This window comes from Cotesia glomerata, linkage group LG2 (assembly GCF_020080835.1).
Source record: "Cotesia glomerata isolate CgM1 linkage group LG2, MPM_Cglom_v2.3, whole genome shotgun sequence".
Lineage (NCBI taxonomy): Eukaryota > Metazoa > Arthropoda > Insecta > Hymenoptera > Braconidae > Cotesia > Cotesia glomerata.
The window spans coordinates 28427839-28439874 of NC_058159.1; the positions used below are offsets into that span (position 1 = coordinate 28427839).

At 29.7% G+C, this 12036-nt stretch overlaps 1 protein-coding gene and 1 non-coding gene across 3 annotated transcripts in view; both read right to left on the reverse strand.

Moving 5' to 3' along the window:
- LOC123260215 overlaps positions 1 to 12036 on the reverse strand; it is a 195097-nt gene that overhangs the window by 118640 nt on the left and 64421 nt on the right. The window lies entirely within an intron of this gene.
- Trnak-uuu lies at positions 9873 to 9945 on the reverse strand. The gene has a single exon. It is a non-coding gene; the product is annotated as a tRNA-Lys (tRNA).

Consider the following 12036-nt stretch of genomic DNA (forward strand, 5'->3'; position numbering starts at 1 on the left):
CAGTATGGTTTCCAAGAATATGAGAATATTTATTAATAAAAAACATTCAAAATTTATCTCTGTCTCTCTTTCTCCAACGTAATTTAGTATAGGGAAATCTACTACGTTAATCAAATAAGGTTAGGTTTTATGATTTGACTCTTGTGGTAACGGTAGTACTACACAGTAAAAAATTTTGCGTCAATGCGTCAAAAAATTTTGTGCTAAAAATTTTTGTGTTAAATATTTAACACTTTTTTGTGTCAATTTAACACTTTTTTGTATTAATTTAACACAATAAATGTTAAATTTACATATAAAAGTGTTAAATATTTAACACAAAAATTTTTAACACAAAATTTTTTGACGCAATGACGCAAAATTTTTTACTGTGTACCTTAAGTAAATATTTTCGTTGTAAAAATTAAAAATTTTAAATAATAATTTGACTTTGTAACGCGGCTAAATAATTTTAGACGAAAATCATGTTGATGGATTAAAATAATTTATAATTTTAGGGAATTTTGTCATGTAGGTATTCTGAATACATGTCATAATCAGGAACATTATTCAATCTCAACTGCTGTGATTATAAACGCAACAATGGAGAAAATTGCCACACATGATGTGGAATTTATATTACAGGAACTTTCATCGTTTTAAAAGCTAGAATGATACATTGTATAAAGTAAATCAATTTCAGTATGTAAACTTGTAGTGAATCGCGGAATTCACAACATAATTAATTCTAATCAATTGTTTTAAAATTGAACGTTCGCACACTTAAATTCCACGTTTTTATTTAATAATATTCACTTTTGCGTAATTAAGTATTCTTTTGAATATTTCAAGTAATCGAATTTTTATTTGTTTCCGTTGAATTTTTTTATAAAAGTTAGAGTGCAAAAATCGAAATTCTAAAAATGTGCGTTTGAATAATTTAAGGAAGTTCGAGCGTAACTAAAGAGTCAAAATAGTGTTAAAATTTTTTTTTAATTTTAGTTTTCCCAATATCCGTCAAAATTCTTTATTTCAATTTAAAATAACTTAAACAATTTAATAATTGATAATTTTTACTTATTTAATAAAGTAAAGTAATAAAATGACTTTGGTATTTATTACTTGCCGGAATAAATAAACAGATTTGGCAATAGCGCGCTTGATTATACTCATAACAGAGACGTGGATGAGTGTGTGAGTTAAACATTTCTCTCTCTGTAACTATATTTCTATCCTTTTCTTTTTTCTCAGCTGTTGACCCGATGTTGTCAAATTTTTATTCGAATAAATGGCTGACGATAAACGAGTTACAAACATAAAATTTGACTTTAAATATTTCAAAAATTATATCGGTAATGTATTATTATTCAATTGTTTTTATATTTTGCAATAATCCAAGTTTCTTGTGTATAGTTTTTTATCCGTTAAAGTTGGGATTAATATTGAAAAAAATAATTAAAGTCTCGACAAAACGTTTGTCCGCCATAAGAGCCCGTGTATAAGGAAATAAAATATGTGATTTTTTAAATTTAATATCTTAGTAACTAAACGGTGAATCTTTTTTAAATTTTGGGATTAGATAAATGACGTATTTATTTATACGTATATTTAATTTCAAAGCTCAAAGTTGGAAATTATTTTTTACATTAGATTCGCTCGAACTTCCTTAATTTAATTCTTAAAAAAATAAAGCTAAATCGGCGGAAATAGAAATTTTTATCAATAATACAAGTTTATAATTTGAATGAAAAGCAACAGTATTTTTTTCACGACGAAATCGTAAATTAATTTACGAATCTTATTAAAATTTTTTTAGATAATCTGTGAAAAAAATTACGAAATTTAATTTTATTGCGCAGTTTACTCAATAAAATTATACTTTTTCCTCAAATAAAAATGTAATGTATTTTCCACACGAAAAAATTTAAAAAGAAAAAGATTAAAAATTATTAGGGAACACTTGTAGGGTAAGTACCAACTGACATTATATTCGGTGTTTTTTTATGCAAATTTAATAAAAACGTTCCAGAGAGCGGTAGGTGGAGCAGCTATTTAAAACTCATCAGAAGTGCAAACACGTCAGGTTATCTTTAGACAAATCCCGTGTGTCTTGTGGTAACATGAATTCATTTAAAATTTCAGAGATGTCCAAAGGATTTCCGGATTAAGGCGTATAATAGTTATTTCTGAGCTGGGTCATCGATCCTTGATACATCTGACCAAAGCTAAGTGCAAAGCTTAAAGCATAGTGCATATTTATGCATGTGATTGTAAATGTGCATGTGTAGTGATGGTCTTTTGGATAACGACAATCAGCAGAGAAGAACTTGTCGGTGGATGTGTGTAACTCTGGGGAAAAGCTCAAACAGAAATGCCTAAGAGAACTCGGTTAGCCAAACGGATATAGAGTTAGCAAGGAGCTTTGCGTTGTTGGAGCTTTGTTTCATATATACCTTGGCAAAACGCCCAATTTGCCTTACGTACATCCTAACAAAGTCAATACTCATACTCATCTATATATGCACTCACATGCCGATGTTTTAGTGCAAAACAACGTGATTTATGTAAACATACTAATATAAATATACTGATATTTATACAAAGTAAAATTAACTTTATACACACGAGACAATTTACAAAGTTGTCAACAAGTTTGCAAGACTCGGATACTTGAATTTGAACGAGTGTGTTTGCTTAATAACAATGAACTACAAGCTAAAGTTTTAATTGGATTTGTTTTTATTAAAAAGTTAGATTTTTAAATAATGAGAAAATCAACCCTATTGATATTCTGAGATCATTTCCGCTTCGTGATTCGATATCTACGAAATATTGGTTGTTTCAAGTCTTGAACTTGTTAACTTTTATGAACAAGTAAAGCAGAAAAATTCGAGTAGAGCCAAAAAATAATTTGTTGAAATAGATATTTAAATGACTTGGTATCAAAGACTAATTATTCCGAGGTTTACTGTAAACAATGAATGGTATTGTAAGCTAAGAGAGAATAGGACATTCATACCCGCATATGTGATTGCCTACCCGAGTTGAAACTTCAGCTTTTCTCGCATTCACAATTCAGTGTGCTTGTGATGCTTTTTGCAGTATATACAATGGGAAGTTTGAATTTCTGTCGTTCGTTGAGGAAAGTTTAACGCATGCGCACATCACCGATTTGTTCTATTGTTATTCCGCAAGAGTGAAACTTTAATTTTGCTAAAAGGAAACTAAGCTTTGTTTTTTTTTTTTAGTGAAAAAATTAGATCTATTAAAAATTTAAGGTAGTTGAGTCATGCGAGTAAAATTTCAAAAAACCTTCCAAATTTATAATATAAGTAATTAAATGAATAATGCACATGCTGTTAAAATTTGGAGACGATTTGCCACTTCTAACCAAAGATAATTGCAATTAAAAATGACATTTTTACACGGCTGGTTAGGAAAAAAGAGAAAAAACAGCGAAGTTTTACTTTTATTATTTTCGTATTGAAAAAATTTAAAGAATTTCACGAAAAACTAATATTACTTAGATTAAGAGCGGTTTATAGTTGATTTTCAAACGTGTTTTTCTCATGTATGTGATAAAATTTCGAAAAAAAACGCTTCGCTCTTCGATAGATAATTAAATTATCTATCGAAGAGCGAAGCGCTTTTTTGGAAAATTTTCATTTATTTATGCATAAAATGCGTTTTAAGATTCCATTTGTTGTACAATTATGACAGAGATACTTTCGTTTGTCCAATAGAGGGCGAGAGAGAGGAAAAATGTAAACCATTCTTAATACATATATAATTACCCTGAAAAATTCTGGAATTCCCTACCACATAGTTTTTGAGAAATCATTGATGAACTAGTAAAGTAAACAAATAAAGTCATACGTGGAAGTAAATGAGCAATAGCCCGTAAGAGAGGCGACAGTAGCAAATGAAAAATACAGCAGTAGCATAAACTATAGGTTGGGGAAGAACTACCTTAAATTAAAAGAAAATTTAAACTAGATTTTTATTTGAACCATTAAAATTTAAAAACCGAATTATATTTTTTAACCCTAGATTGGTCAACAAACGTGACCTAACGACTTTGGTCAAGTGGAGGGATTTGCCGCAATGCTTTTAGAGCGTACAGTGTTGCCAGTTCATACACGTTTGACAGGCAGAGACAAGAGGTGTTTTCGGCAACGCCACGGACAAAAAACTACTTACAACTCTGGTCAAGTGATGAGGAAAGCCCCGCGAATTGCCACAAATTTATTTAAGAAATTTTTTTCAGCAATTCAACGTTTTCGAAAATGTTTGAAAAAATTATTAATATATTCTAAAACTAGCTGTTACTCGCCCGCTTCGCTGGGTGCTTTATAGAATTGCATTTTTAGATCTAGACTTGAAATTTAATTAGATTATTGTTTTGACTTGCACAGATTCCCAATTCTATCGAATTGGCATCCACCTTTTATTCATGTAATTATTCTAGCTAATATTCATTGAAACTCTCAATGTGCAATCATTATAACATTCCCGTGTCTTTCTTACAAAAATGAATAATAATTGATATGAAAAAAAAAAATTTTTAATGAGCATTGAAAGTTTCAGTTAAAGAAATTGCAGGTCTCACACGGAAAAAAAAGTCATCTTGAATCAAGTAATATTTACTTGATCCAAGTATATTCAACTGAAGATAAAATATATTCTTGAGTTAAGTAAATTTTTTTCTTGTATTGGTCAATCTTGGTTTAAGCAAATATTCCCTAGTTCCAGCAGGCTTACCAACTTAAGTGAAGAAAAAAACCTCTTAATCCAAGTAAATCATTCTCTTGGTTTTTGAACTTGCTTGATGTACACACGGGCGCATCGAGGCCCGAGTAGGACATAACAGCAGCCGCGCGGAAACCCATTTTCAACATTAAATAAAAATTATTGTTTATGGAGCTAGAGTTCCGGGAGTCGAAATTTTTTTTTAGAAATTTCCTCCTCTTTAAGGATCTTTTTTTTGATTGTCGATATCACTTATAGTTATTGAGTTACTAACGCAACAAATTTCTAACCGTGTACTTTGTATGAGTCGAGCAAATACTTGTATATACATATATTTTTGTCACTACACACTTAACTGTAAAGCAGTAATATAATGGGAAATCAGCACGTTAAAAATTAATCAAAAATGTCTAATTAAATGAACACAAAAAATAAAAATCATGCATAAGATTATTTTTTTAAATTTAATTCTTTATTAAAAAAATCTCGGTTTAGTTCCAAAAAATCACGTCGCCAATGTTGGCGCTACTTTCTCAAACCAAGAGAAAGATTTACTTGGGATTAGTATATAACATTATTAGTTCAAGAATAAATTTTTTCAACTAAGATAGCAGAATAACTTGAAACAAGAAGTAAATTTTGAAGAAAATGATTTTCTTGAGTCAAGATGACTTTTTTTCTGTGCATAAGTGAAGAAATCTGCCTAGTATGTAAACATAACCAATAGAATTAAAAAATTTATTATAAACAAATGACAATCGAGTAGAATAAATTTAGTTACAATAAAAATTAATTAATAATAATAATAATAATAATATTTATTTGCCCAAATACACGGGGTACAAATAGCGGACTCCCGTTCCGCTTACATAATATTTACAGTTATTCTTATAATCTATATCTCTTATACTAGTAATATAAACTTAATCTACTACCTTAGCCATATAAAAATACTAACAATATAATTACTTATATCTACATATCCTCTTTAAGTACCTACTTGGCGGGAAAAAGAAGGGAAAAAAGAGATTAAATAAAAAAAGAAGGGAAAAAAGAGATTAAATAAAAATTAATTATTTCTATGTCAAAAAAATATAGGTTCCGGATAAGTAATCACCAACATGTTATATACTAAAACCTTCTCCAAAACACGCTGCATCTTATGGTATAAGTATTATTCCGATCGGTTCAGTAGTTTTTACAGTATAACCGGACAAAAAAACCGGCTCTTCATTTATTAGTATAGATGTTCAAGGAACAAATTCAAATTTATTTGAATAATTTTCGTAAATATTGACGATGTAATAATAAAAATATAATTGAGCGCGGTGTCACGCTCATACGTTGACCAGTCTAGGGTTAATATCAAAACAGTGGGTCAAAAAAATATTTGATGTATCTGTGTACGTAATAGTCGATAAAACGAAAAGTTTAGTTGGGTATATTTGATTAAATTTCAGTTGATGATTTAAATAGAACTGTGGTCATATATAACAGTATATATATGTTAGTATCGCTGGGAAAAGATAATTGATGAGTTTTCCTCGCTTTCAGATCGTTCGGAAGCTCTGGCTGGTGGCCAACTTTTGAGGTTAGATTGTATACACGGTATGTATTACTGTAGATATGAATTGGCGGCATTTACAGAAAAGGCTTTTGGAATCAACCACTGCACTTCCACTTAGTTTATGGGTAGTTCAACGGTAGCAAGGGCAAGGGGATGATACACGAGAGACCGTGAGTAAAAAAGGGGCAGCGTCGATAATCGATAATTCCACGAGATGTTGCAATTCGGATTTGATGTATGAATCATTCATATCGATGGAGATTAAGCTTAAGTTTAAATAAGAACTCTATCGGTGGCATCGCTCGCATATTAATCAATACTCCACTATAGGTATTGTCCTTTTTTTCTTTTCCTCGATATTATGTATTCAAAGCCAAAAAGCTCAGAATTATCAACTTAAACTTCACTTTAACTACTTTCGCGCGATAGCGGTATTTTAATTTTAAATTTATTGAAGATTAATTATCACACCCTTCATAACCAATATTACTTTCATTGTAATTAATCGAGAATTTTAAGTTATTTAAGTCTATTAATTATTTATTATCTATTATAAATAATAATTGATTTTATTATTTACCACTGTTTAATACCTGATTTTCATTAATTAAAAGCTCATTAGCTTATTACCGCGAACAATGAGATTATATAGGCAAATATTGATGAACTAATTAATGAGGCTTTATTGTTTATATAGTCATTAATATAATATATTTATTATCATCGATATTATTTTAAAATTGAATAAAAAATTGTTTTGGTGGTTTGAATAATTTGTAAAGATATTTGATTTAAAAAAAAAAAATTAAGTTTATATTTATTAGATTATGTATGTATTATTTTAAATAAATAATGAAATTTAGTTCTTCTATTATATTGCTTTTATTAAATTATGACTCGAAAGGAATATCTTTACAAAGAGCGCTTTTGTAACCAATTGACTAAAATTCAACTGAAAAAGTGTAACGATCTTTCAGTCACGCACACTTAACAATAATAATAATAATAATAATAATAATAATAATAATAATAATAATAATAAGACTTATAAATAACTTATTACTATATAATTATTTCTATAAACATTAGGGTGCGTCAAAATTTAATCTCTAAAAGCAACCTTTTAAAATTGGAATTTTGAGTTCCGCTTTTAGCAGAAGTTAGGTTTCGGCATTTCCTGAGATATTTTGATGTGTCAGGATTTATTTGATGCTCACATAATTGTTTAATAGGAGTTTTGTTGAAGCATTTTTCTGAAATTTAAAAATTTCAAAATTTGGCCAAACGAAACTCCTGTTAAAAATTCTGTGAATATCAAATAAATTGTGACACACCAAAATATATCAGGAAATGCCCAAATACAGCTCCTGTTAAAAGCGAAACTCAAAATTTAAATTTTAAAAGGTTGCTTTCGAAGATTAAATTTTGACGCACCCTAATAAACATACAGAAAAAATCCTATATCATGTAAACATCTTTTATCATATAAATATTAGGGTGTGCCAAAATGTCACTTCCTTGATGGACCTTTTAAAATTGGAATTTGAGTTGCGCTTTTGAAAGGAGTTGTGTTTGGGAATTTCCTGATATATTTTGAGCGTTAAGGATTTATTTGATTTTTATAGAATTTTCTGTTCGGGTAAATTTTGAAATTTTGAAATTCCAGCAAAAATGCCTAAACAAAATTCCTGGTAAAAAATTCTATGAAAATCAAATAAATCCTTAACGCTCAAAATATGTCAGGAAATGCTCAAACACAACTCCTGTTAAAAGTGGAACTCAAAATTCCAACTTTAAGAGGTCCATCAAGGAAGTTACATTTTGGCACACCCTAATAAATATTCATTCCTTTAAAATAGGATTCGATACCATGAATTAATTTAGAACTCTGGCGTCTAAATAATGACGCATATTCCAACAATATTTCAAGCGGAAACGTCTACGGAAAAAATAAAAATAGAAAAATTACATTATATAATGTAACATGGCGCTCCGTGATGAAAACTGAAAAAATTACAGTTTCAAATTGTAATTATTACAAATTTTGTAAGAATTGCATGGTAAAATGTAAATATTACATTGAAAGCTCTGAAAATTAACATTCAAAGTTTGAATTTAGAAAAATGATATTTTAAGCTGTAATTTTTTTAGTTTTGAATACGGCGGGACACTTATTACTATTTACAATATAATTTTTCGAGTTTTCTTTTTTCCAAATTATTATTTTTTTCTAACAATATAAATTAAAAAATTCAAAATCTACAATTTGCACTCACTTTATCTCCATAATTTATAGAATAAAAAAAAATTAAAAATAGAAGAAAGAAATCGATAATTTTCTTTCAGCTTAAATCTAAAGATTTATTTTTATTATCAATAAGAGAATAAAAATTTAAAAACATCAAGTATTATCTCAAACTTTCAATGCTATCGATTATTGGTTTTGTCTTAAAATAATCAGACAATTCATTTTTCTTTTAATTCAACCAAAAAATACAAAAGTGTGTAGGTTTTAGCAAAAGCAATAAATATTCTCTTTGTTTAAACTTTTTTTTCAAAACTCTTGCTTGCACAATATTGGCAAATACAATGTAGCCCTTAAGGGGTTATATTATTCGAAAACTTAGATAAACAAAGCATATAGAGTAGTTACAGTACCTAAGCGAGAACGTAATAATCTGTAGTTTGTATTCAACTCGTAAATCTTAAGGGACCAAACTATAATCTGTTAGCCGACCAGTTGACTGGTTAGTAGTACACATAGTATAACGATTCGTGCAAATTATACCGGAAGCACACTACACCCAAAGAGAGATAAGCTGACGAAGCGACACACTTCAAGAGTCTTGGTAGTATGCAGTATAGTATAGCTTAGTACGTAAACTAATGCGTTGCCAGACATATGCCACGTTATTAACTTTTGCAGAGATAACCCCACGTCAATGGTTACATAATATTCGCGTGACAGCCACTATTACCGCACTGGTGTCGCTCCAGGCTAGATTGAAACGCATACTGATTCAACAGATATTACAGTACATATATAATAGTAATAGTACGTACAATCATAGTTTAGAGAATAATGATAATGAAACACAGATTAAAAGTTATCGGCAAACTAAATAACACTGGCTTTGTAAAAGAAAAAAGTAAAACGAAATGTGAAATGAAGCACTGCCGTCTTTTAAACTTCCTTTTTACAAACGATCTACATCACTTCCCACTTTCCTTCGACTTTTCGCCGGATAAGGAAGTAACGAGGATGAAATGGTTCTTAGATTTTTCTTTTTTCCGCAAAACTACTCTCTGAAAAATCTCGGCGATTTGCCGCTGCCAAAAGATTACATCTTGTTGCACACTTTTTGGCAAACCATTTGACATTTCTACGCCACTTTTCTTTCCTTATTACAAAAATGTTCGTTCTGCTGCTCGAATTAGTATCAATAACGTTTAATGCCTGAATAGAAGTTTAAATTGTGCGCTACATGTATTAATTTCAATGAATGAAGATTTATGATCTAATCGGTGGTCTCGATTGGATGATTGTTAAAATTATTCCACAGAAAAGGAAAAAAATCGCTCGAACAGGGACTTGAACCCTGGACCCTCAGATTAAAAGTCTGATGCTCTACCGACTGAGCTATCCGAGCCTGACAATCTTAAAATGGTGTGTTTTATAAAAACATAACTATCTAAGGGAGAAAAATAATGAAAAAAAAAAGTTTTTTTTGCGTAAAATCGTATAAACTTTCATTTTTTTAACTTGATATTATTATTTCATCAGTTTTAAGTAAGTGTGAGCGAGGGAGTGGGGGAAGAGTGAATTCTAAGGAGTGGGGATAGGCTTGTATGCCAGCGTGGGGGAAATGAAGGAAATAAACTCGTGACTTATCTATACTAATAAATGGAGAGCCGGTTTTTTTATCGGGTTATACTGCGAAAAATACTGAACCGATCGGAATAATACTCATACCATAAGATGCAGCGTATTTTGGAGAAGGTTTTAGTAAATGATATGTTGGTGATTACTTATCCGGAAGCTATATTTTTTTGACTTAGAAATAATGAATTTTTATTGTAACTAAATTTATTCTATTCGATTGTCATTTGTTTAAAATAACTTTTGTAATTCTATTGGTTATGTTTATATAGTAGCCAGATTTATTCTCTCATGAGACCAGCAATTTCTTTGACTGAAACTTTCAATGCTCATTACAAATTTTTTTTCATATAAATTATTATTCATTTTTTGTAAGAAAGACACGGGAATGTTATAATGATTGCACATTGAAAGTTACAATGAATATTAGCTAGAATAATTACATGGATAAAAATTGCATGCCAATTCGATATAATTGGGGAATATGTGCAAGTCAAAACAATACTCTAATTAAATTTCAAGTCTAGATTTAAAAATGCAATTCTGTAAAGCACCCAGCGGAGCGAGACGAGTAACAGCTAGTTATAATAATCTATACTAATAAATGGAGAGCCGGTTTTTGTCCGGTTATGCGGCGAAAACTACTGAACCGATCGGAATAATACTCATACCATAAGATGCAGCGTATTTTGGAGAAGGTTTTAGTAAATGATATGTTGGTGATTACTTATCCGGAAGCTATATTTTTTTGACTTAGAAATAATGAATTTTTATTGTAACTAAATTTATTCTATTCGATTGTCATTTGTTTAAAATAAATTTTTTAATTCTATTGGTTATGTTTATATACTAGGCAGATTTCTTCACTTATGAGACCTGCAATTTCTTTAACTGAAACTTTCAATGCTCATTACAAATTTTTTTTTTTCATATCAATTATTATTCATTTTTGTAAGAAAAACACGGGAATGTTATAATGATTGTCCATTGAAAGTTACAATAAATATTAGCTAGAATAATTAGATGGATAAAAGGCATGCCAATTCGATAGAATTGGGAATCTGTGCAAGTCAAAACAATACTCTACTTAAATTTCAAGTCTAGATCTCAAAATGCAATTCTATAAAGCGCCCAGCGGAGCGGGCGAGTAACAGCTAGTATTGTATAATTCATATATGAGAAAAATAATTTGAGTTTCATTTAACTTTTTCTCTTTTAAATGAACCGATACATATACAGAAAAAACATAGTTGCTGCAACATGATACAATCCTGTTAGCAGCAATCGAATATAATCATATTATAGCAACATGATGAAACTATAGTATTTTAGTTATACTAACGAATTGTTGCAAGTATCAACTTTCTTGTAAATATAATATAATGTAGGTTAAGCATACAAGTCTATCCCGATTTTACATTTACCGTTGAACAACGTAAACATATGAATGAGCAGATATGCGGGAACGCTCTCACTATTCAAATTGTTTACTTTCTATAGTATCGTACAGGAAATATAAGCTCTACGCCGATATTGAGTATTGTGATGGTTCCAGGGATTTCGTATGAAGGGGGTAAAACCGTTGATGCTCGTGCATTATCTCCACCATACTTGTTCCTGGCTCTAGTGATGATTCAGACACTTACATCAGTACCACACGAATATATATTCGTATAGCAGAGAAACCAGCGCATTAATGTTAAAGTATATTTCTAATTCATGGGATAAAAATTTGGAATTCATTACCGGTAGATATTACAGAAATTGACAATTGAACAGAACAGAACAGAACAGAAATTGAAAATTTTAAATAAGCTTGTTTTAACTTCTTGCAATCAAAATAATTACCATTGATCTTATA